We start from the raw sequence: 27,117 nt of genomic DNA, 5'->3' as shown, positions 1-27,117 counted from the left end.
GAGTTCACACAACTGGTGCCAGTGTTTTGGAGACCCGCGGTTTGCAGTTCGCAACACAGGCACGGCAGCACCACAGCTGTGTGATTGTAGCCTTACCCATAGCAAACTCACTACGCAGCACTGCAGACACAGGATCTTCATTTCTGATCTGATGCAAAGAAATCCAGCATTTCATTAATATGCAAATGAGTCTCAGCATACAATCCCACACAACCCCTCCCAGCATACAATCCCACACAACCCCTCCCAGCATACAATCCCACACAACCCCTCCCAGCATACAATCCCACACAACCCCTCCCAGCATACAATCCCACACAACCCCTCCCAGCATACAATCCCACACAACCCCTCCCAGCATACAATCCCACACAACCTCTCCCAGCATACAACCCCACACGCCCCCCCAAGCATACAACCCCACACGCCCCCCCAAGCATACAACCCCACACAGCCGCCCTGCCATCATACAATCCCACACAGTTGCCCTTCCCATCATAAAATCACACACAGCAACTCCCCCCAGCATACAATCCCACAGAGCTACCCCCCCAGCATAAAATCCCACAGAGCCGCCCCCCCTCAGCATACAATCCCACACAGCCGCCCCCTCTCAGCATACAATCCCACACAGCCCCCTATCCCACAGCATACAATCCCACACACCCAGTGGCGTCTCTAGCTTTCAAATTTTGGGGGGGGGGGGCACACCTGGGGCCAGGACAAAAGGGGGGGGGGGCAGCTATAACAACAATACATTTACACAAGTATGCTTAGAAATGCTGCGATTGCAGCGTCCCACTCAGGACACGTGGGAACTGCAAAATTACTGTGAAACGGCATTATCATCTTGTATGTCATTTTATACTACAACACCTGTTGTATCCCTGTTCATAGGCTGGTCTGGTGCAATTTATACATCCCACCACTAGATGGGGATAGCACTTAGGTCATATAAATACCTAGGTCAGGCCTAGTGAGACAGATCAGTGGTTGTTGATTAGTAGTCAGTCTGTTGTTGAGTTTGAGAGAGTGCAGATCTAGCACCTCTGCTCAGGCAAAAGTCTAGTCCAGAAAGGGACAAAAGAAAGGAAAGACTAAAATCCAAAGGATAAAAGCCACAAACTGGGCATAAAAGACCTTTGGGAATCCAGGTGAAGGATACTTTAGCCACCGGCAACCTCACCAAATAACTCCGATTTACTAGGGACCTGAAGCAGAGTCACCTACCAGAACAACTGATACAGAACCTTCAAGCTAAGCTAAACCCAGCCAAACCTATTAACAGTGGATCAACAGAATTCCTCTAAATTGCAAAAGACTGTTTTCTGTCTGGATGTATATGCCGCAACTGGAACCAACATCAGTAAAAGTTGTGAGTTGTATCCTACCACTGTCTACTTCATTCTTCAATTTAATTACAACTGGTTGTACCACCATTAACGGTACTGGCGTCACGACAAATACCACCAAGGGACCCAGCCGCCACAAGCACCCTAAGCACCCCTGACATCAAGGGCACCTTAACCTCCATCTAGGCTGGTGCTTCCCTACCACAGAGTGTGCCCCGGAGGATTTCGTGCTGTCTTCCTCAACACTGTGCTGCCAGGCCAGGGAGGCTTTCTGCTAACCGTGAGTAAACCGATGAACTGTGTTATTGTTGGGCCCCTCATCGGCTCACCGTGCACCTCACATGTTGCCCCTGTGGTTCTGGCTGGCTGCACGATACTTTACCCAATACCTAAAACCGCAACAGGGAAGAAAAGTCCTGCTGTCTGTGGATTAAAAAACAATCACTCAGATTTCAACATGACCTAGTTGCCTGTGGATGACACTGTTATAGGGAGGGGGATCTGTGGATGACACTGCTATGGAAGGGGATCTGTGGATGACACTGTTATGGAGGGGGATCTTCGGATGACACATACCATATATAAATTACTAGTATATCACCCGTGGGTGATGTAAGACATCAGCGCTGGAAAAAATAGACTAAACGACTACTTCCCTCTAAGTTTGTTGGATGGATAGGTAGGTGACACTTTGAAAGAAGAGGGGGTGGTACAAGGAACTGTATGATGTTGCAGTATATGAACCAACTATCTGTGTTAAAAAGGTATATATATATATATATGAAGTGATTGCAAGCATAAATGGTAAATGTTAGTGATAACAATGCAATCTGTACCTGATATTACTCCTACTTTGCTTTCTTTATTGGTTCTGTGGCGTTCCGTTCTTTTCTTGTCACTTCTTTATTCTTCTTTTTCTTTTTATTCCTTTATGTGTCTTTAAATAAGAGCGTCCTCCTGGCTGACCTACTAGCACGAACACTGCCCCGGCCAGAAGCACGCGTGGTGCGAGGGAGCTTGTTGTTTCGGTTGCCCGGGAAACCGCGTAGCCTCCGTGGGACGAAAAACTTCCTACGCGTTTTGGGGCCTGTCGGGCTCCTTCGTCAGGGAACCAATAAAGAAAGCAAAGTAGGAGTAATATCAGGTACAGATTGCATTGTTATCACTAACATTTACCATTTATGCTTGCAATCACTTCATATATATATATATATATATATATATAAAACACACAGAGAGAGCAGCAGCACTACTTGCAGATGAAGCCGGGTGCAAAAATCCTCTGACCTTAGGCTGTTGGGTCAAGTTGCTGTAGATTTTTCAAAAAAGAGGCAGCACTCCAAAGTATGGTGAAAAAACGACCCGCTTTATTTCCCCTGTGCGACGTTTCAACTGCTCATTGCAGTCTTTCTCAAGCATAACAATGGTGTCACAGCATTTACCTTTATACCCACAATGCTTAGGGTCAATTAACATAGTAATTGACAAAGGTATAGTATACAATGTATAAAAACGTGAATAACATTAAAATATTTCATAATCACAAGTGGTTTACATAACATGTATGCTGATCACAATATTGACACTCATCGTGCTAAAAAATCACAGATCAATAGACAATATTCAGTGCATAAAGTGCCTTGTGCTTTGTGCCCAATTATAATGATCACCTGTGTGTATTAATTACGCGCGGTCAAAAGCCGCATGGTTAAAAAACTTACATAGTGGAACATAGCGATGGCAGGCATCTCGGCGTCCCTGAAGCCTCACCGCGCATGCCCGATATCCTGGATACCGATGTACACAACGGGAAGACGCAACCGGAAGTGACGTCAAACCCGATGCGCACACCAGCATCCAGGCGCCAACCCCACAGCATGACGGGCCGGAGGGCAGTCTCTCCCTGTTCGGCCAACCGATCACATGACTATGTCACGTGAATCGTTGCCTAGCAACCAGGGAGAGCTTACCCTCACCACCACGCCATCCCCGGGGTCAGTCAGAGCACGGCCGTACAAACTATATCAGGGACAGATCAGTAGGAGAATGTTAGAGTCATACACACCATTCTCATGGTTATTATAAAAGATAAGGTATAAAGATATATAGAACTGGACATCAAATCGTGAATATCGGAGGACTATATTCCTTAAAGGGGACATATATTATATATTATATTTTATTTTATTTTATGGAAAAAGGTGGGTATGGTCCATGAGGATGAATCACCCAAGTGGGGTGCACAGTGTTATCCACACCCCGCATCCCCACACGCCTTCTTCTACCCTCCATATATCTCCTGTAGCCATAACTTCCTCCATTCACAATTTATCCATTTTTCTTTCAGTGTGAAGCCATGATTCAATTGTGTGCCCCATTCTCCTATTCAGGATCTATACCGCCAAGGCGACTGCCACCATTCTCTTCCACCATGGAGAAAACTTTAGGAATACATATATCCTTTTAGAATCCCAATAGTCCTAAAAGGAAAATAAAAAGGAGTGAGTGAATATGGTAATTTAATTTTGACTTTTTTAATTTTGACACCAAAGGTGGTCACATAATCAATTTGGCGGACAAAACCCCACAGAGGCGCAGTAGGACCCAGTTTACATAATATTCCACTTAAAGTCCACATTAAGACCCTTAGGTTTGAGTGACTGTAGGCGATGTATCCACCGCAGTTCCCGTTGCTTAAGGGTCACTGTACGGTCGCCACCTCGTCTACCCCTCTGAACCTGGTCTATAATCATACACTTGAGGTCTTTCTCAGTATGGCCATACTCCACAAAGTGTTTAGGGACCGGTAGGTCCAGTCTTTTGCGTCTTATACAAAACCGGTGGTTATTCAACCGCGTTTTCATGTCACATGTGGTCTCCCCCACATAGAGGAGACCACATGGACATTTCAACACGTAAATAACAAACGTGCTATCGCACGTCAAGTAATGACGGATGTCATATTGTACTCCAGTTTCCGGATGTGTAAAGACATTACCCTTAATCATATACGTGCAGTTCACACATGAAAGGCATGGGAAACATCCCGTCCTCCTTGCACCAAGAAATGTTTGTACCTTCTTTTTAATAGGGACATCGGCTCTCACCAGTCTGTCTCTCAGGTTGGTGGGCCGTCTGTATGATAAGAGAGGGGGTCTCATTAATTTCTCAATCTTAGGGAAATTACTCTGTAGGATAGGTCAGTGTTTTTTTAAAATATTTGCTATATCCTTACTTTGTTCAGAGTAAGTTGTTACAAAAGGGATCTGCTCAAATTTTGGTCTTCTCTCTTTCTCATCCTGTGGGTACTGGATTCTCTTCAGATGTCTCGCTAGATTTTTTTGCGGGTATCCCCTCTGTCTAAACTTCTTGACCATTTGTTCATATCTAACAGGTAAATTTTTTGGATCCTGTACGATTCTCCTCACTCGCAGTAGTTGACTGCGTGGCAGGGAATCAATGCAGGCTCTAGGATGACAGCTTTCATACCGCAATAGCGTATTGCCGTCGGTAGATTTGGTGAAGATATCCGTAGACAATCTCTCACCAACAATGGATACCATTGTGTCAAGAAACTGAACCTGTTTATTGGAGTGTGTCAATGTGAATGCAATCTCACTGTCCATCTCATTCAGATAGCAGTGAAACTGTTCCAGGGATTCAATGTCCCCTTGCCAAATGAGGAAGACGTCGTCTATGTATCGCCACCACCCCAGTACCTGACTGAAGTGGTGGGACACATAGACAAGATCCTCCTCAAGTGACGCCATAAATACATTCGCATACGTGGGGGCCACATTGGACACCATTGCGGTCCCACGTAATTGCAGAAAAAACTGCTCCCCAAACATAAAATAATTATGTCTCAGGACCAGATTCAAAAGTTGAATAATGAAATCACAACACACTCCTGAGTAATCACTATGTTCCAAACATCTCCTAACCGCATTGACTCCCCGTTCGTGGTCCCACAGGATGAGAAAGAGAGAAGACCAAAATTTGAGCAGATCCCTTTTGTAACAACTTACTCTGAACAAAGTAAGGATATAGCCAATATTTAAAAAAAACACTGGCCTATCCTACAGAGTAATTTCCCTAAGATTGAGAAATTAATGAGACCCCCTCTCTTATCATACAGACGGCCCACCAACCTGAGAGACAGACTGGTGAGAGCCGATGTCCCTATTAAAAAGAAGGTACAAACATTTCTTGGTGCAAGGAGGACGGGATGTTTCCCGTGCCTTTCATGTGTGAACTGCACGTATATGATTAAGGGTAATGTCTTTACACATCCGGAAACTGGAGTACAATATGACATCCGTCATTACTTGACGTGCGATAGCACGTTTGTTATTTACGTGTTGAAATGTCCATGTGGTCTCCTCTATGTGGGGGAGACCACATGTGACATGAAAACGCGGTTGAATAACCACCGGTTTTGTATAAGACGCAAAAGACTGGACCTACCGGTCCCTAAACACTTTGTGGAGTATGGCCATACTGAGAAAGACCTCAAGTGTTGTCACGGAACCATGAACCAGACGTACAACAAGAGATAAGTGAAAATAAGAAGGCTTTATTGAAAATAAAGCTGTAAAGCAAAAGTCCAAACGGATGGTGAAACCGAGCAGAGTCTTTGCGAAGCCAGAGGTCAGGAACCAGAAGGGTAGTCAGATGAAGCCAGGATCAGGAACCAGCAGGGTAGTCAGACGAAGCCAGGATCAGGAACCAGCAGGGTAGTCAGACGAAGCCAGGATCAGGAACCAGCAGGGTAGTCAGACGAAGCCAGGATCAGGAACCAGAAGCAGCAGCAGTCTTAGAAGCATGTGAACACAAGAGGACCAAGCAAGGAACTGAAGCCACAGACCTCCTATATATATGAACTAGGCATCCAGCTCCTCCCAGGGGAAGGAGGAGCCGCAGGGTGGAAGGCTACAAGAAACCCAGGACCCAAGATGGCCGCCAGCACATGTCAAACGAAGGAGAGCAGCAAGCAGGTAAGACCATGACAGTACCTCCCCCTCAAGGGCCCCTCCTCCGCGGAGCACAAAACGGTTTCTGAGGGAAGCGTGCGTGGAAGGCTTGGAGCAAGGCAGGAGCATGGACATCTGCGGAGGGAACCCAGGAACGCTCCTCTGGACCATAACCACGCCAATGGACCAAAAACTGCAACCGACCGCGGACCAGGCGTGAGTCCAGGATATTGCTCACCTCATATTCCTCACGATTGCCCACTTGGACCGGACGAGGCCGAGGAACCGAGGAAGTGAAACGATTACACACCAGTGGCTTCAACAGGGAGACATGAAACACGTTGGAGATCCGCATGCCAGGAGGAAGCGCAAGGGCATAGGCTACCGGGTTTACCCTGCGAAGCACTCGGAAGGGACCAACAAAGCGAGGCGCCAGCTTGGGAGTGGGCACTCGAAGGTTGAGGTTGCGGGTGGACAACCATACACGGTCTCCGACCTGGTAGGAAGGAGCAGGCGCTCGTCTGCGATCAGCCTGGAATCTCTGGCGCTGCGCAGAGACCTCAAGGGACTTCTGGATCTGTACCCAAGAAGCACGTAGGACGGAAAGGTGATCCTCCACAGCCGGAATATCCTGGGGAGAGAATACCTCCGGTAACACGGCAGGTTGGAACCCATAATTGGCCATGAAGGGAGACGTCCCAGAGGAAGAGTTCACCGCCGTGTTCCTGGCAAACTCAGCCCAAGGCAGGAGGTCAACCCAATTGTCTTGGTGATCGGAGACATAGCAACGAAGGAATTGCTCCAAGGCCTGATTGGATCGTTCTGCGGCCCCATTGGACTGAGGGTGGTAGGCCGAGGAGAAGGAGAGATGAATCCCCAACTGGGAGCAAAAGGCGCGCCAGAACCTGGACACAAACTGACTCCCCCGATCCGACACAATCTCCTTAGGCAAACCGTGCAACCGGAAGACCTCCCTGGCAAAAATCGTGGCCAACTCTTGTGCAGAGGGTAACTTCTTGAGAGGAACACAGTGGCACATTTTGGAAAACCGATCCACAATCATGAGAATGACCGTATGGCCTCGGGATGCAGGGAGGTCCACAATGAAATCCATCCCCAGGTGTGACCATGGGCGCTCCCCGGTGGCTATGGGTTGCAGAAGGCCCAATGGAAGGTGCCGAGGGGACTTACTCTGGGCACAAACGGAGCATGCCGCTACATATGCGGCGATGTCGGAACGTAGGGAAGGCCACCAGAACAGACGTGAAACAGCCCAGGACAGCTGATTCTTTCCAGGATGCCCCGCGGTCTTGGAGTTATGGTAGGTTCGCAACAACCGAGTGCGCAACTCCTCAGGCACAAAACATCTGCCGTTGGGTCTCCCAGAGGGAGCACCAGATTGAGCCGCCAAAATCTGCTCACCCAGGGGAGAGGTCAGGCTGGTGCGAATGGCGGCCAGGATCTGATTCGGAGGTATGACCGAAGTCGGAATCGACTCCTCCCTGGACAGCTCGGAGTACTGCCGTGATAAGGCATCCGCCCTGATGTTCTTAGAACCGGGTAGGTAGGAGACCACGTAATTAAAGCGTGACAAGAACAGAGCCCATCTGGCCTGACGTGGTGTCAATCTCTTGGCCTCAGAAAGGTAGGTCAGATTCTTGTGGTCCGTCAGGATGAGAACCGGAACCACCGAACCCTCGAGCAAGTGCCTCCATTCTTTAAGGGCCTGCACGATGGCCAATAACTCCCTGTCACCAATCTGATAGTTGCACTCCGCGGAAGACAGTTTCCGGGAGTAAAACCCACAAGGAAGCAGAGGACCCTCTGGTGTTCTACGCTGAGACAGAAGGGCGCCTACTCCCGTCTCAGACGCGTCCACCTCGAGGACAAAGGGCAACCCAGGGTTGGGATGCGACAGAATCGGAGCCGACACAAAGGCGGACTTTAGGGCCTCAAAAGCTCGGATGGCCTCGAGCGGCCAGACCTGGGAATTACTGCCCTTCCTGGTCAGATCCGTGAGAGGCTTGGCCAGCATGGAAAAGTCCCTGATGAACTTCCGATAATAATTGGCGAAGCCCAAAAAGCGCTGCAGGGAACGAAGACCACTGGGCTGGGGCCACTGTAAGACAGCCGAAACCTTCTCAGGATCCATGGAGAACCCCTCAGCGGAAATGATGTAACCTAAGAAGGTTACCTGGGATCGGTGAAATTCGCATTTCTCAAGCTTACCGAACAGCTTGTTCTCTCGTAACCGTTGCAACACTCATCTGACATCCAGAATGTGGGCCTCCATGGATTCAGAATATACCAAGATGTCATCCAAATAGACAACCACACACTGCTGCAACAGGTCACGGAAAACATCGTTGATGAATTCCTGAAAGACTGCGGGCGCATTGCACAACCCAAAGGGCATAACCAAGGATTCGTAATGACCAGTCCTGGTGTTAAACGCGGTCTTCCACTCATCGCCCGCCTTGATCCTTACCAGGTTATATGCCGCCCTCAGGTCGAGTTTGGTAAAGACCGTGGCCCCTTTAAGGCGATCGAACAGCTCGGAAATCAAGGGTATCGGGTAAGCGTTCTTGATCGTGATGCGATTGAGACCCCTGTAATCGATGCAAGGCCTCAACTCACCGCCCTTCTTTTTCACAAAGAAAAATCCAGCCCCTGCCGGGGACGAAGATTTGCGAATGTGTCCGCGTGAAAGCGCCTCCCTCACGTACTCCTCCATGGCCTCATTCTCCGCTACCGACAGTGGATAGACTTTGCCACGAGGAGGAACGGCACCAGATTGTAACTCTATGGCACAATCGTATGGGCGGTGCGGAGGTAGGGCAACCGCACGCACCTTATCGAATACATCCCGGTACTCCACGTATTCAGGAGGCAACAGAGAGTCCGAGGAAGTACACAGCAACTTGACAGACCCATGGATGCAACTAGCCCCACACTGCGGTGACCACGAGAGGATCTCGACCGATCTCCAATCGAAAGTCGGATTATGCTTCTGGAGCCAGGGGTACCCCAAGACCACCGAGTAGTGTGGAGACGAAATAACCTGGAGGCAGACCGACTCTCTGTGAACGGCACCAATGGCTATCCCCACTGGAAGGGTCTCATGAGTCACGTGTGGCGGCAGAAGGGGTCTGCCGTCTATCGCCTCAAGAGCCAGTGGGGAACCTCGAGCCTGCAGAGGAATGGAATTGGCGGCAGCGAACACACTATCAATGAACAAACCACCAGCACCAGAGTCCACCAACGCCTGGGTCGTCACCGAGCCCCCGACCCAGGAGAGGACAACAGTGATCAGTGGTTTGTCAACACGGGAAACCGGGGACGAGGAGACTCCACCCAAGATCTGCCCCCGACAGGATCTCAGGGTACGAGCGTTTCCCGGACGGTTCGGACATGCCAACCGAAAATGCCAACCGAGACCACAGTACATGCATCGGCCCTCGCGTCTCCGGAGTGCCCTCTCCCCCTCGGACAGGCGAGCAAACCCCAGCTGCATGGGTTCACCCCCAGACAAGTCATCCCCAGGAGGCGTGGGAGGAGAGGGAGGCACGGGTGGGACAGCAAACGTAGGCACCAATCTGTTAGAAGACCTCCGCAGGTTCTCCTTAAAGGAAGGTCTCTCCCTGAGTCTGGTGTCAATCAAAATCAGGAAAGAAATAAGAGACTCGAGCTCAACTGGTAGGTCCTTAGCTGCAACCTCATCCTTCAAGGCATCCGAGAGACCATGAGAGAAAGCAGCGACCAGAGCCTCATTATTCCAGCCCACCTCTGCTGCCAGGGTACGAAACTCAATGGCGTATTCAGCTACGGATCGTGAACCCTGTCTGATGGACATAAGGAGCTTCGCAGCAGAGGCAGCACGAGCCGGCACATCGAATACCTTCCGAAGAGAAGCAACAAAACCGGAAAACTCGGCAACCACCGGATTGTTGTTCTCCCATAAAGGGCTGGCCCAGGCCAAGGCCTTGTCCGAGAGCAGCGAGATCAAGAAGCCCACCTTTGATCTCTCAGTAGGAAAGGCATGTGGCAGCAACTCGAAATAAATGCCCACCTGGTTAAGGAAACCTCGGCACTGAGTTGGCTCTCCCCCAAAGCGCTGTGGAAGAGGGGCAGAACCGGTCATACCCCGAAACACCGCAGGCGCAACAACAGGTGTCGGGGTAGACTCTGGCGCAACAACCGGAGCGGCAGTAGGAGCGAGCCCAGGAGCGACAACCGACCCATCGGCAACGGGAGCGAAATGAGCCGTGCGTTCAAGCAGGGTTTGCAACGCCACAGCGAACCGACCCAACAGGTGATCCTGCTGATCAAGTCTGGCAACCAGCGTGGGTAGCGAGGATGGCCCTGTACCGTCAGAATTCATGGCTTGGTCCTAATGTCACGGAACCATGAACCAGACGTACAACAAGAGATAAGTGAAAATAAGAAGGCTTTATTGAAAATAAAGCTGTAAAGCAAAAGTCCAAACGGATGGTGAAACCGAGCAGAGTCTTTGCGAAGCCAGAGGTCAGGAACCAGAAGGGTAGTCAGATGAAGCCAGGATCAGGAACCAGCAGGGTAGTCAGACGAAGCCAGGATCAGGAACCAGCAGGGTAGTCAGACGAAGCCAGGATCAGGAACCAGCAGGGTAGTCAGACGAAGCCAGGATCAGGAACCAGCAGGGTAGTCAGACGAAGCCAGGATCAGGAACCAGAAGCAGCAGCAGTCTTAGAAGCATGTGAACACAAGAGGACCAAGCAAGGAACTGAAGCCACAGACCTCCTATATATATGAACTAGGCATCCAGCTCCTCCCAGGGGAAGGAGGAGCCGCAGGGTGGAAGGCTACAAGAAACCCAGGACCCAAGATGGCCGCCAGCACATGTCAAACGAAGGAGAGCAGCAAGCAGGTAAGACCATGACAAGTGTATGATTATAGACCAGGTTCAGAGGGGTAGACGAGGTGGTGACCGTACAGTGACCCTTAAGCAACGGGAACTGCGGTGGATACATCGCCTACAGTCACTCAAACCTAAGGGTCTTAATGTGGACTTTAAGTGGAATATTATGTAAACTGGGTCCTACTGCGCCTCTGTGGGGTTTTGTCCGCCAAATTGATTATGTGACCACCTTTGGTGTCAAAATTAAAAAAGTCAAAATTAAATTACCATATTCACTCACTCCTTTTTATTTTCCTTTTAGGACTATTGGGATCCTAAAAGGATATATGTATTCCTCAAGTTTTCTCCATGGTGGAAGAGAATGGTGGCAGTCGCCTTGGCGGTATAGATCCTGAATAGGAGAATGGGGCACACAATTGAATCATGGCTTCACACTGAAAGAAAAATGGATAAATTGTGAATGGAGGAAGTTATGGCTACAGGAGATATATGGAGGGTAGAAGAAGGCGTGTGGGGATGCGGGGTGTGGATAACACTGTGCACCCCACGGACCTTCGGGCTTGTGGGGATGATCACTTGGGTGATTCATCCTCATGGACCATACCCACCTTTTTCCATAAAATAAAATAAAATAAAATATAATATATAATATATGTCCCCTTTAAGGAATATAGTCCTCCGATATTCACGATTTGATGTCCAGTTCTATATATCTTTATACCTTATCTTTTATAATAACCATGAGAATGGTGTGTATGACTCTAACATTCTCCTACTGATCCGACAGGCCCCAAAACGCGTAGGAAGTTTTTCGTCCCACGGAGGCTACGCGGTTTCCCGGGCAACCGAAACAACAAGCTCCCTCGCACCACGCGTGCTTCTGGCCGGGGCAGCGTTCGTGCTAGTAGGTCAGCCAGGAGGACGCTCTTATTTAAAGACACATAAAGGAATAAAAAGAAAAAGAAGAATAAAGAAGTGACAAGAAAAGAACGGAACGCCACAGAACCAATAAAGAAAGCAAAGTAGGAGTAATATCAGGTACAGATTGCATTGTTATCACTAACATTTACCATTTATGCTTGCAATCACTTCATATATATATATATATATACCTTTTTAACACAGATAGTTGGTTCATATACTGCAACATCATACAGTTCCTTGTACCACCCCCTCTTCTTTCTAAGTGTCACCTACCTATCCATCCAACAAACTTAGAGGGAAGTAGTCGTTTAGTCTATTTTTTCCAGCGCTGATGTCTTACATCACCCACGGGTGATATACTAGTAATTTATATTTTATCTTGAGGAGGACAACAGCTCCTTTTTAAGACACATAGCCGCGGAATCACCCTGCCCAGGCTGATTTTAAATACCTAAACAATAGGAGCGCAAGGAGGTCCATCTCTTTATTGTATATCTCACATACCATATATAGCATCTTATGCTATATGTGTAATCCACAGATCTACCCCATGACTGTGTCATCCACAGATCCTCCTCCATAACAGTGTCATCCACAGATCCCCCTCCATAACAGTGTCATCCACAGATCCCCCCCCCCCATAACAGTGTCATCCACAGACCCCCCTCCCTATAATAGTGCAGTAACTTTAACTTTAAATCAGGATTCAGCGGCCGCTCATCTCTACTAGTACCTTAACCTTACACCACTCGGCTAGCTTCGGTAAGAGGGCCAGGCTACAGCCTACAGGCACTGCCTGTTAGTTGTTACCGAGCGAGCGCTGATTTCTGCAGGTCAGAGCATACGGATTACAGTTTAGAAGAAATGTACACTCCTGTGAGCGGTTCAGACCAGTGGAGGATCCAGAGTCTAGTCTCGGGAGGGGCACTTCCAGATTATTTTCTGTCTGCCGCCACAAAACAATGGTGCTTATAGAACAGACGGTATATTGTGTGGCACAGTGTAGCGGTATACTGTATATTGTGTGGCCCAGTGTATGCTATATGTGTATAACAAACATATTTCACATGAAAACTTACAATTACTTGGCTTGGCCCTTGGGGATCTCGGACACCACTTCAACACATGGCTGGGGGGCTCGGTGGAGCTGATTTTGTGTTTTATCCTAATGAGAAAGATTTCATAATAAGGATTTGGAGAAGGGGCAGAGGGATAGCAGAGCAGGGAGAGGCTGGTGCTGCTACTAGGGGGCTCATACCATGGGGGAGTAATAAAGCCCACCATAATGCCCTCCCCCAGTAGAAATATTTCTCCTTATAATGTGAGAGTGCAAAAAATACCCCCTTGTAATGCCCCTAGTTGAGCTAATGTCCCCATAGTGCCCCCATAATGTGCCAGTATAAAATACCCCTATATAGTGCCCCCAGTAAATGCCCCCATAGTGCTCCTTTCCCCCCTTCCTTCTAGTGTCCCCCATAATGTACCAGTATAAAATGCCCCATATATAGTGCCCCAGTAGATGCCCTCAGTGTCCCCCATAATTTGCAAGTATAAAATACCCCTTCTTAGTGCCCCCCCCGTAGATGACCCCATAGTACTCCTCTCCCCCTTCCCCATAGTACCCACCATAATGTGTCCCAGTATAAAATTCTACTGTACAGAGCCCCCCATATAAAATACCCCTTCTTTGTGGCCTCAGTAGATTCCCCTATAGTGCCCCCCATCACGTGCCAGTAATAAGAGCCCCCATCACGTGCCAGTAACGAGAGCCCCCCATCACGTGCCAGTAATAAGAGCCCCCATCACGTGCCAGTAATAAGAGCCCCCCATCACGTGCCAGTAATAAGTGCCCCCAATAATGTGCCAGTAATAAGAGCCCCCCATTGTGTGCCAGTAACAAGAGCCCCCCCATCATGTGCCAGTAACAAGAGCCCCCCATCATGTGCCAGTAAAAACAGCCCCCCATCACGTGCCAGTAATAAGAGCCCCCATCACGTGCCAGTAATGAGAGCCCCCCATCACGTGCCAGTAATAAGAGCCCCCCATCACGTGCCAGTAATAAGAGCCCCCCCATCGTGTGCCAGTAATAAGAGCCCCCCCCAATGTGCCATTAACAAGAGCCCCCCAATGTGCCAGTAACAAGAGCCCCCCCATCATGTGCCAGTAATAAGCCCCCATCATGTGCCAGTTATAAGAGCCCTCATCATGTGCCAGTAACAAGAGCCCCCCCATCATGTGCCAGTAACAAGAGCCCCCCCATCATGTGCCAGTAAGAAGAGCCCCCCCCCATGTGCCAGTAACAATAGCCCCACCATATGCCAGTAAGAGCCCCCCCCATCATGTGCCAGCCCAGTAACAAGAGCTTAGAGCCCCCCCAATGTGCCAGTAACAAGAGCCCCCCTAATGTGCCTGTAAAACTATTGTACATATAGAAAAAAAAGAAAAAAACACTTATACTTACCTCCATGTCAGTGATGCGATGCAGGCCTCTTCCGGCCTGTGTCCCGCGCTGTACGGCTCAAGCGGCGCAATGACGTCATCGCGTCGCCTGCGCCGGCCTCTGATAGGCTGCCTGCCTAGTGCCTGCAGCCTATCAGAGGAAGGGGAAGGGACACGTCTCTCCCTCCCCTGCCCCGCCGCACTAGCACAGGCATCTGTATCGCTGTCCTGACTATGGAGATAAACGCAATGGAATCTCACACGGTCTCCCCCTCCATACAATCTCACACAGCCCCCCTCCATACAATCTCACACAGCCCCCCTCCATACAATCTCACACAGCCCCCCCTCCATACAATCTCACACAGCCCCCCCTCCATACAATCTCACACAGCCCCCCCTCCATACAATCTCACACTGCCCCCCTCCATACAATCTCACACTGCCCCCCTCCATACAATCTCATACAGCCCCCCTCCATACAATCTCACACAGCCCCCCTCCATACAATCTCACACAGCCCCCCTCCATACAATCTCACACAGCCCCCCTCCATACAATCTCACACAGCCCCCCTCCATACAATGTCACACAGCCCCCCCTCCAAACAATGTCACACAGCCCCCTCCATACAATCTCACACAGCCCCCCTCCATACAATCTCACACAGCCCCCTCCATACAATCTCACAAAGCCCCCCTCCATACAATCTCACACAGCCCCCCCTCTATACAATCTCACACAGCCCCCCCTCCATGCAATCTCACACAGCCCCCCTCCATACAATCTCACACAGCCCCCCTCCATACAATCTCACACAGCCCCCCTCCATACAATCTCACACAGCCCCCCCTCCATACAATCTCACACAGCCCCTCTCCATACAATCTCACACAGCCCCCCTCCATACAATCTCACACAGCCCCCCTCCATACAATCTCACACAGCCCCCCCTCCATACAATCTCACACAGCCCCCCCTCCATACAATCTCACACAGCCCCCCTCCATACAATCTCACACAGCCCCCCCTCCATACAATCTCACACAGCCCCCCTCCATACAATCCCACACAGCAGCCCCTCCATACAATCTCACAAAGCCCCCCTCCAGGCAATCCCACACAGCAGCCCCCCTCTATACAATCCCACACACAGCCCCCCTCCATACAATCCCACACAGCCCCCCTCCATACAATCCCACACAGCCCCCCTCCATACAATCTCACACAGCCCCCCCTCCATACAATCCCACACAGCCCCCCCTCCATACAATCCCACACAGCCCCCCCTCCATACAATCCCACACAGCCCCCCCTCCATACAATCCCACACAGCCCCCCCTCCATACAATCCCACACAGCCCCCCCTCCATACAATCTCACAGAGCCCCACTCCATACAATCCCACACAGCAGCCCCCCTCCATACAATCCCACACACAGCCCCCCTCCATACAATCTCACACAGCCCCCCTCCATACAATCCCACACACAGCATACAATTCTCAGTCCCGCTCCCCTCAGCACATCCACAGTACACACATGTACCTCTCCTGCACTGACAGACACACTGTCTCCCCTCTCCTCTGCTGAGCAAGCATCCGTGACCTGACCTTCCTACTCTGCAAACAGCCTGCCAGTGCCTGTGATACAAGAGAGCGCCAGCTTCTGAGCCATGTGACCTAAGAATGTCACCTGTTACTGTGACATCAGGAGGTCCTTACCTAGTATATTATACAGCCTTTACCATCTTCCATGCTGTTGGGGGTTGAAGGACTTGTGATGTTTCTCTGTGCAGTTCTTTTACTAGATATACAGGACCGGTGATTATGATGATATCATTACAGGTCCTGGCAGATGCTCCTATCTAAGGCCCCTTTTACACGGGCGAGTTTTCCGCGCGGGTGCAATGTGTGAGGTGAACGCATTGCACCCGCACTGAATCCGGACCCATTCACTTTTATGGGGCTGTGCAGATGAGCAGTGATTTTCACGCATCACTTGTGCGTTGTGTGAAAATCGCAGCATGTTCTATATTGTGCGTTTTTCACACAACGCAGGCCCCATAGAAATGAATGGGGCTGCGTGAAAATCGCAAGCATCTGCAAGCAAGTGCGGATGTGGTGCGATTTTCACGCATGGTTGCTAGGAGATGATCGGGATGAAAGCAACCCCGAACCCCATTAAAATGTATTCAAAAATAATAGCATTCTTAATACAGAATTCTTACTAAAATGTGGCTTGAGGAGTTAAAAAAATAAATAAATTACCTCACCTTATCGAATTGATCGCGCAGCTGGCATCGTCTTCTTGCTTCTTCTTTCAGAACCTGCAAAAGGACCTTTGATGACGCAATCGCGCTCGACACGTGGTCCTGCTGAATGAAGATAGAGAACGGCAAGGGGAGCGGTTACGCCGGCACATCAGAGAGAGGCCTGGGCCCTTGCGGCCGTAAAGCTGCCCCTGTGCACTTGCAGGACCTAATTTGTATATATTATGAAGTGTTTTTTTCAGCTTCTGGATGTGGCACACATACAATAACGGTACTATTGCAAGGGCAACTGTGCTATAACGTGATATTAACGGTCTAAAATGCTCAATGTAGGTGACAGACTCCCTTTAAGAAAAATAAGTACTGTAGATGTAGATAACAGAAATCTAACTTTTATAATATGCTAATTAGCCTCTAGGTGCAGAGGGGGCGTTGCCCCTGCTCCTAGAGGCTCCGTTCTCCCACCTCTGGCCAAGCCCTGCTACACTAGATTGACAGGGCCAGGCAGCGTTGGTCTCCTACTGCTGGCCCTGTCTGCTGTGTAAATCTCGTGCCTGCGCCGTCCCGTTCAGTATTCGGCGCATTGAGTAAAGGGCACTCGCCGGCTTCCTCACTGCGCCTGCGTCGAATACTGAACGGCGCGAGACTTCCCCAGCGCACAGGGCCGGCAGTAGGAGACCAAGGCTGCCTGGCCCTGACAATCTAGTGTAGCAGGGCGTGGCCAGAGGTGGGAGAACGGAGCCTCTAGGAGCAGGGGAAGCGCCCCCCTCTGCACCTAGAGGCTAATTAGCATATTATAAAAGTTATATTTCTGGCGTAACGGGGGCATAGATAAAAGTAGGAATAGGTTAATTAGGTTCAGCTGACATTAGCACATCGCTAATGTCAGCTAGCTTAATAGGGTTAAATCTGGTGACAGAAACCCTATAAGTTGAGCTGGAACCTATAAATACGGCATACATATTAGGACATCCTCAGACATCATCCAAAACTCCCTCCTCCGTCAGGCAAAACTCTCTCCTCCGTCAGGCAAAACTCCATCAGTCCTCCTCCCTCAGTCCAAACTCCCTCCTCCGTCAGACTAAACTCCCTCCGCCGTCAGCCCAAACTCCCTCCTCCCTAACCCCCTCCTACCTCAGACGTCAGCCAAAAACTCCCTCCTCCGTCAGGCAAACCTCCATCACTCCTCCTCCCTCAGACCAAACTCTCTCTTCCGTCAGACTAAACTCCCTCCTCTGTCAGCCCAAACTCCATCAGTCCTCCTCCCTCAGACTAAACTCCCTCCTCCGTCAGACTAAACTCCCTTCTCCGTCAGACTAAACTCCCTCCTCCGTCAGACTAAACTCCATCCTCCGTCAGACTAAACTCCCTCCTCCGTCAGACTAAACTCCATCCTCCGTCATCCAAAACTCCCTCCTACCTCAGACGTCAGCCAAAACTCCCTCCTCCATCAGCCCAAACTCCATCAGTCCTCCTCCGTCAGGTTAAACTGCCTCCTCCGTCAGGTTAAACTGCCTCCTCCGTCAGGTTAAACTCCCTCCTCCATCAGGCAAAACTCCCTCCTCCTTCAGACGTCAGCCAAAAATCCCCCCCCCCCCCCTAACTCAAAACTCCCTTGTCCCTCAGACGTCAGTCAAAAAATACATCCTCCATCAGCCCTCAGCCCAAACTCCATCAGCTATCAGGGGTCAGATGTCAGCCCTCAGCCTAAACTCCATCAGCCGTAGTAATAGAATGTAAAATATGTTTACGGCAAGCGCTGGCACCACAAACCATTGACTTCACACATTATATATATATATATAATGGTCACTAATACCAGGCACCAGTACTTGATACAAGTTTCCTTGGTGTATAATGGAGGCACGCCGTGTTCAGCCGCTGACATAGACGGGCTTCTCTCCAGCACACGTTACATCAGCAGCCGCTAGAGACTGGTTCGCCTACAAGTGAATGTGATTCCTTTCCTAAAAGTTCCATAGTTCAGGGGTTAGAGTGCTGGTCTTGTGAACCAGGGGTCACGAGTTCAACTCTTGCTGGGACCTTAGCAATTTTTTTTGTCTGTTAATATTTGTACTATTACTTATTCCGTTTAGTAAGCAAAGAACATTTTAGTGCAATTTATCATATGAAATATGCTTTCAGTTATCATATAAATATGACAGGTCTGCTTACACATAATTCAGGATAGATAGAGAGATGAATGATAAATGAGATGATGGGGGTAGACTTATGATGGGTGGATGATGGCATATATGTCATGATTTGGTTCTTTTACTGTTCTGGGGGCACAAATCAATGCAACTGGAGTTTCACGTACAAGCAAGCAAAAGTACAAATATTAACAGACAAAAAAAAAAATTGTCAAGGTGCCAGCGAGATTTGAACTCGCAACCTCTGGTTTACAAGACCAGCACTCTAACCATCTGCTGTTAGCAAATGAATCTTATTCACCTGTAGGCGAACCAGTCTCTAGCGGCTGCTGATGTAACGTGTGCTGGAGAAAAGCCCGTGTATGTCAGCGGCTGAACACGGCGTGCCTCCATTATACACCAAGGAAACTTGTATCCATTACTGGTGCCTGGTATTAGTGGACATAATATATATATAATGTGTGAAAACAATGGTCTGTGGAGCCAGTGCCTGCTGTAAACATATTTTACATTCTATTACTACGGCTAATGGAGTTTAGGCTGAGGGCTGACACCTGATGTCTGACCCCTAACGGCTGATGGAGTTTAGGCTGAGGGCTGACACCTGATGTCTGACCACTGACGGCTGATGGAGTTTAGGCTGAGGGCTGACACCTGATGTCTGACCACTGACGGCTGATGGAGTTTAGGCTGAGGGCTGACACCTGATGTCTGACCCCTAACGGCTGATGGAGTTTAGGCTGAGGGCTGACACCTGATGTCTGACGGCTGATGGAGTTTAGGCTGAGGGCTGACACCCGATGTCTGACCCCTGATGGCTGATGGAGTTTAGGCTGAGGGCTGACACCTGATGTCTGACCCCTGACGGCTGATGGAGTTTAGGCTGAGGGCTGACACCTGATGTCTGACCCCTGATGGCTGATGGAGTTTAGGCTGAGGGCTGACACCTGATGTCTGACCCCTGACGGCTGAGAGCTGACACCTGATGGAGTTTAGGCTGAGGGCTGACACCTGATGTCTGACCACTGACGGCTGATGGAGTTTAGGCTGAGGGATGACAACTGATGTCTGACCCCTGACGGCTGATGGAGTTTGGGCTGAGGGCCGATGGAGGAGGTATTTTTTGACTGACGTCTGAGGGACGAGGGAGTTTTGGCTGACGTCTGAGGTAGGAGGGAGTTTGGGCTGAGGGTGGAGGACTGATGGAGTTTTGCCTGACTGAGGAGGGAGTTTTGGATGAGGGAGGAGGGAGTTTTGGCTGACATATGAGGTAGGAGGGAGTTTGGGCTGACGGAGGATGGAGTTTTGCCTGACGGAGAAGGAAGTTGTGGATGATGTCTGAGGGTGTCCTAACATGTATGCCGTATATATACATTACCTCAAAGCCTGCTTATTGGTTTTTGCAGCTTTACCATCTTTGTCAACTTCATGTAAGGCTCCATTCAGACGTCTGTAGTGTTTCATGGTCCGCAAATTGCTGACCGCAAAACACTGACGCCGCACATCGCCGGCACCTCAATAGAGAATGCCTATTCTTGTCCGCAGCTGCGGACAAGAATAGGACATGTTCTTTTTTTTTTCCGGAGCCGCGGACCTAAAATGTGGATGCGGACAGCACACTGTGTGCTCGCTGTCCGCATCTTTTCCGTCCCCATTGGAAATGAATGGGTCCGCACCAGTTCCACAATTTTGATGCGGACCCATTCTATGGATGTGTGAATAGACCCTTACTCAAAGTACTGCTATCAATTGCTATTTACTGCAAGACTGCAACTGATAAGTAAAGTTCCTGTTTGGTTCAACTACTGCCTCCCTAATCATTCCATTTCATCTCCTCATTGCACCTCACCGTGCTGGCGTCACGTACACAGGGGCCCAGCCGACAAAGCACCCTAAGTGTTACCCAATTACCATCAAGGGCACCTCAACCAACATCTAGTTGGTGTTCCCTGCAACAGAGAGTGCACCGGAGGATTTAGTGCTGTCTTCCCATCCACTGCACGCTGGCCCCAGGGGGCAACTGAACTGTGAGTACTACTACCCCCACTCGGCACATCATCACCAGTACACTGACTCACCACTATACCCCTAGGGTGTCCGGTCCGCTGAAATTGCGGAGTGCTGGTGTTGGGGTACTTTCACACTTGCGGCAGAAAACGCCGGAACTGCCTGCCGGATCCGTCAAAACGTATGCCAACTGATGGCATTTATCAGACGGATCAGGATCCTGAACCGTCTAACAAATACATTGTAATGCCGGATCCGTCTCTCCGGTGTCGTCCGGAAAAATGGATCCGGCATTTATTTTTTTCCACATTTTTTTACGGTCTGAGCATGCGCAGACCTCAATGCCGGATCCGTTTTTCTGGAACACTAGGGGCCGGATCCGGCATGAATGCATTTCAATAGGAAAAAATGACAATTTTGGACGGAGATAAAACCGTAGTATGCTGCGGTATTATCTCCGTCCTGAAAAGGCAAAAATACTGAACTGAACGGAAATTCAGAATGCATTTGGACAAAACTGATCAGTAATTTTCCGATATTGAGCCCCTAGGACGGAACTCAGTGCCGGAAAAGAATAACACTAGTGTGAAAGTACCCTTAGGCTGGGTCTACATACAATTGTAACAGGCAGGCACACCTTTCCTTTTTTTAACCTCTTTAATTAACCGCTTGTGTGCCTGCCCTGAATGTGAACGCAATGTGTACGGCAGCCGCCACACTGCAGGTCTCAGGGGGCCCCAGCTCGAGGAGGTCTGTGCTCCACAGGAGAGCCGTATTAGCCGTATTAGGCGGTGGGCGGGGCCAGGGGTTTAGACGACGATATTGCAGGTCAGGTTCCTGTCAATGACGGCCTTCGCAACAGGGATGCGCTTATCTCCTTGCTTCCTATTGGCTAAGGGCGAAGGCTGTGCCTTCCTTCTGAGTAGCGATTGGTTGAGCCGGTATTGACGCTCGAGCCCCTAAAGTTGTGTTTGTCAGTGGGGTTCTGAGCCTTTCTCCCCCGGGGGTGTCGTGCAGGTGGTACGGGCCGCTCCACAGTTCTGTCAGTGTGACGTTGGCGCCGGCAGGCAGGTAGGTAGCCTTGTCCTCCCTGCTGTTCCTGTGCTGGTAGCGGCTTGCAGGCCTGCAATGAGCGCACATTTCCCTGTCTGCTAAGCGGTGCATTGTATGGATGGGGCGCCATGGCACAGGAGGCAGGCTGTTGTACCGAGCATGTGTCTGTGCAGACTTCTCTGCTTTGCCGACCCCTGAATGAAAACTTAGGTCTGATGAATGGAAAATTGTACGAAACGCAAGTGAAACGCACTGTAGTGAGAACTGCGGAATAGCGGCCTAATGCACACTTGTGTCCACTTCTCCTCCCCCTGAAGGTCAGAACGGTGTAGTATGCTAAACCATGTAGTTCACAAATCCTTTAGGAATTAACCCTTTCCTGACGCAGCGATTTTCCATCTTTGCGTTTGTTTGTTTTTTTGCTCCCAGCATTCCTGGACCCATAACTTTTTTTTTTGTTTTTTGTCTTTCCCGGTCACATAGCCATATGAGGGCTTTTTTTATTCTGAGACAAGTTGTAGTTTCTAATACCATCATTTACTATTGCATAAAATGGGGAAAAAATTCCAAATAGGGTGAAAAAAAAAGTAATTCTGCCACAGTTTTACTGGTTTTATTTTTATGGCGTTCACTATGTGGTAAAACTGACTTGTGCTCAGGTCGGTAAGATTACAGCACATGCATGTAGTTTTTCTTGCTTTTAATACTGAAAAAAATAAAAAAAATTAAACTTTTGAACAAAATGTTTTCTTGTCATTGCTGTATTCTGACCCCCATTACTTTTTTTTATAGGCTTGTCTACGGAGATGTTTGAGGGCTCATTTTTTTGCAGGACGATCTGTCGTTTTTGTTTATACCACTTTGGGGTGTGTATGAACAACAAATCGGCCGTTTTCTTTTTCGTTATGCCAAGGGCGATGCCCATGATGTGAATTTTTCATTGTTCATTTATTTTGATTTTGTGATTTGAATTTATGTTTTATTTAATATTTTTCAAAACTTTTTTATTTTTCTTTTTTTTTTCTTTTGGGCCCATCCAAAACTTGTATAGAATTATTCTATGCAGAAATCGCTATATCTCAGGTCAGTGCTGCCACCTGCTGGCATGAACTGTAACATACAAAGAATGAGCCTGTAAGCCTAGTACAGGCTCAGGCTCATTGTTAGCATAGGACGCTTTCCCTGATCTCTCATCTGAGGGGTTAAATGTCCATGGTTGTCACTGCCGCCGATAGTGGACATTACCTGCGAATATGAAACAGCTGGCGGCTATGGCTCTTAATCTGCTCCGGAGTGGACGCTATTAAAGACCCGATATCTGCCAGGTGCCTGTTGTTTCATACTTTCAACCCATCAGATGCCGTGGTTTTTTATATAATAGGAAATTATAGAATTTTCAACTACATTTATTAAAATTTTGCTTAACCCTTTCACCCTGCGTTTTCGTTTTGCGCTCCCTGCCTTCCCAGAGCCATAACTTTTTTATTTGTCTCTTCAGATAGCGATATGAGGGCTTGTTTTTAGCGGGACAAGTTATACTTTCCAACGTCACCATTTAATATTGCATATGATGTAGTGGGAAGCAGGAAAAAAATTCCAAATGGGGTGAAGTTGCAAAAAAAAAAAAAGCAATTCCACCACAGTTTTAAGTTTTTTTTTAATTTTTTTATTTTTTTTATTTCGTTCAATGTGCGATAAAACTGACCAGTTACTTTTATTCCACAGGTCAGTACGAATCCGGTGATACCTTTTGTATATGTATAGTTTTTCTTGCGTTTTGATAGTGAAATCTGTTATTTTTTTTGTCACCATATTTTGACCCCTATAACTTTTTGGTAATTGTGTGTACGGAGCTGTATGGGGGCTCATTTTTTGTGGGGTGATCTGAACTTTTCATTGATACCATATTGGGGTTTGTATGACTTTTTGATCACTTTTTATTAAATATTTTTGTAGAAAATGAAGCGACCAAAAACGGCAAATCAGCCATTTGGACGCTTTTTTCCATTTTGCTGTTTGCCGTAAGGGGAATATATTTTTATATTGTTATACTATGGGTGTTTTCGCACATCGCGACACGACACCATGATGTGTATTTTTTTGTTTTTGTTCTTCTATTTTTATTTTGGGAAAAGGGGGGTGAACTATAACATGCAATCATTAGGCTACTTTCACACTCGCGTTTGCGGATCCGTCATGGATCTGCACAAACTCATCCGTCCAGAACAGATCCGTTTGTATTATCTTTAACATAGCCAAGACGCATCCGTCTTTAACACCATTGAAAGTCAACGGGGGACGACGGATCAGTTTTCTATTGTGTCAGTGAAAACTGATCCGTCCCCATTGACTTACATTGTGTGTCAGGACGGATGCGTTTGGCTCAGTTTTGTAGGACGGACACCAAAACGCTGCAAGCAGCGTTTTGGTGTCCGCCTCCAGAGCCTAACGAAGGCAAACTGATGCATTCTGAACGGATCCTTATCCATTCAGAATGCATTAGGGCAAAACTGATCCATTTTGGACCGCTTGTGAGAGCCCTGAACGGATCTCACAAACGGAAACCAGAAGACTAGTGTGAAAGTGGCCTTAGATTGCTATTCTCATAGACCCCAATGCACTAGCATTGGAGTCTATGAGAAAATTGCTTGTTTCCTATGGAGCCCTATTACAGGCAAGGCTCCATAGGAATTGCTATGCAGCAGCCTCCTGTCATTCACAAAGACAGTGGCTGCTGCATACATGCTCCTCCGATTGCCACACGGGGGAGCATCACCGGAAGCGCGTGCTTCCAGGGTTTCACGCGCTCAGATGCCGTGGTCAGGATTGACCACGGCGTCTGAGGGGTTAAATGTCCACGATCGGCATTACTGCCGGTTGCGGACATGAGCCGCGGGTGTCTGCTAGAAGAGGCAGACGGCCATCCGCGGCTATGGTGCCTGCTCCGCTCAGGAGCCTGCGCCATCTTTAAAGACCCGGCCAGCGTTGTACTATTACGGCGCTGGTCGGGAAGGGGTTAAATAACTTTCTTATATCCGTTTGTTTACAACTCTCTGCAAGTAGAATGGCTTAGCCCACGAATCAGTCAGTCCTGTGTAACGTATACATGGCCTAACATGGCTTCAGTCATGTGACATCTCGCTGACATTCAGTAAGCAACAGTGTTACATGACATACAATACATGTGCTGGGTCAGCACTCAGGGCGTTTCTATGGGATAACTACATAGGACTGATGGTGGAAACCATTGTGGCTATTACAACAGCTACTTCACTGTATTTACATGGCAGCCTGTTTGTAAAATGGCTGCCTGTCTCTAGGTGATGTCATGTTGTTAATAAAATTAACTGTAAAAAAATAAAAATTTAAACGTAACACATGCAAGGGAGGCAGGGGGATCAATGTTAAAGGGTTTCTGTCACCAGATTTAACCCTATGAAGCTAGCTGACAAGTTAGATCTCTGGCGTAACGGGGGCATAGATAAAAGTAGGAATAGGCTAGTTAGGTTTAGCTGACATTAGCACATCGCTAATGTCAGCTAGCTTAATAGGGTTAAATCTGGTGACAGAAACCCTTTAACCACCAAACTGTTTTGCCCGAGCACAGCTCGGAATGTGCGAAAAGTACTTGACTGTTTGCGCAGAAGTGAAAGGTGTGTGTGTGTGTGTGTGTGGGGGGGGGGGGGGGGGGGGTAGACGGACGCTTTAGCTGCTGACATCTCCTGATAGGTCGCAGCTAGAAGCATGGGCCTGGTCTTGTTTGAAAGCTGGCATTCAACAAGTCCAAAATAATAGCATTAGCACAAGATAAACAGGAGAAATCGCTGCTAGAAATCGAGTTGGGAATAATTGCTGGTAAAACCTACATTTACTTTGACTTTCAGCTGCATTCACTGCATCCCGATTTCTAACAGTGTTATCTTCCCATGTACTGAAAATAACGCGGTCATTCTGGTATTGTTTGAAAGCTTGCAATGTCCATATCTCTAGCTGCTACCAAACCAGGGATATGAGCAGCTAAAGCAGTGCTTCCCCCTCCCCCCCTTCAGTCTGGGGGAGAGGAAGCAGTTGCAGAGCTGACAGGCTGCAGGAGGAAAGGAAAAATAGTAAAAAAATTACTGGGATGTTACTAGGCCTGCGGTAAAGGGTGAGAAGGCTGCGGCACTACTGCCAGTGCCGCTGCCTTCTCAAACAGCTGATCGGCAGGGGTCCCGGGTGTCGGACCCCCGCTGATCAGACGCTGATGATCTGTCCAGAGGATAGATCATCAGTTTAAAAGAACTGCAGAACCACTTTAAAGCTAAAATTATGTTACTAAGGGGTTAAAAATGCAACGGTGTCCCCTGAGTTGTGTGCAAAATCTACAATACAAAGTGACATTTTTGGGAGTTTTTATTTTTTTTCTTCAATTTTAACCCCTTCCCACTAGTACGTTTCATACAGCAGACACCCGTGGCTAATGTCCGCAATCCTGACCACGGCATCTGAGTGTACCAAATACCGGAAGCACGCGCTTCCGGTGATGCTCTGGCACCCCCATGTGGTGATCGGATGAGCCGGAGCTTGTATGCAGCAACCCCTTAGTGAATGACAGGAGACTGCTGCACAGTGTTTCCTATGGAGCCCTTGCCTGTAATAGGGCTCTGTAGGAAACCAGTATTTTTCTCATAGACTCCAAAGCATAGATGCTTCCTTAAAAAGATAGTGCCACAAAGGGGGAACTCTGTGCCATGGAGAACTGAAAAACGCACTGACTGGTTAGTCTGTACAAACTAATCATTCACAGCGATCGCCGGCAAGGGACCGCTCTGATTGGTTCACTTGCTGGCTGCTCAAGTGTCTCCCAATGTTCTCGTGTCACAGCGCCAGTTAACAGTTCAGGCGTAACTGTAAGCCTGATTGCAGTAAATTACATGCAGTCTGGACATAAAGGTATGTCCAGATGTGGGAAGGGGGTAAAAATCTTAAATATATGTAATAACAATGAAGCTAATTAATCTTTTTTTTTTTTTTTTGTTTCTGCACTACACAATCATATACACTCACCT

The 27,117-nt window shown here is 48.5% G+C and overlaps 1 protein-coding gene across 1 annotated transcript in view; it reads left to right on the top strand.

Annotated features, from left to right (window-relative positions):
- The first annotated feature begins 21,946 nt into the window (after positions 1-21,946).
- Positions 21,947-27,117, top strand: part of AASS (aminoadipate-semialdehyde synthase) — a 77,021-nt gene continuing 71,850 nt past the window's right edge. Inside the window, exon 1 of the mRNA XM_040411649.1 lies at positions 21,947-22,087. The gene's annotated coding sequence lies outside the window, so the exon portion shown is untranslated. The remainder of the gene's footprint in view (positions 22,088-27,117) is intronic.

This window comes from Bufo bufo, chromosome 1 (assembly GCF_905171765.1).
Source record: "Bufo bufo chromosome 1, aBufBuf1.1, whole genome shotgun sequence".
Lineage (NCBI taxonomy): Eukaryota > Metazoa > Chordata > Amphibia > Anura > Bufonidae > Bufo > Bufo bufo.
Note: the sequence above shows the minus strand (reverse complement) of the source record. Positions and strands in the feature narration are given on the sequence as shown.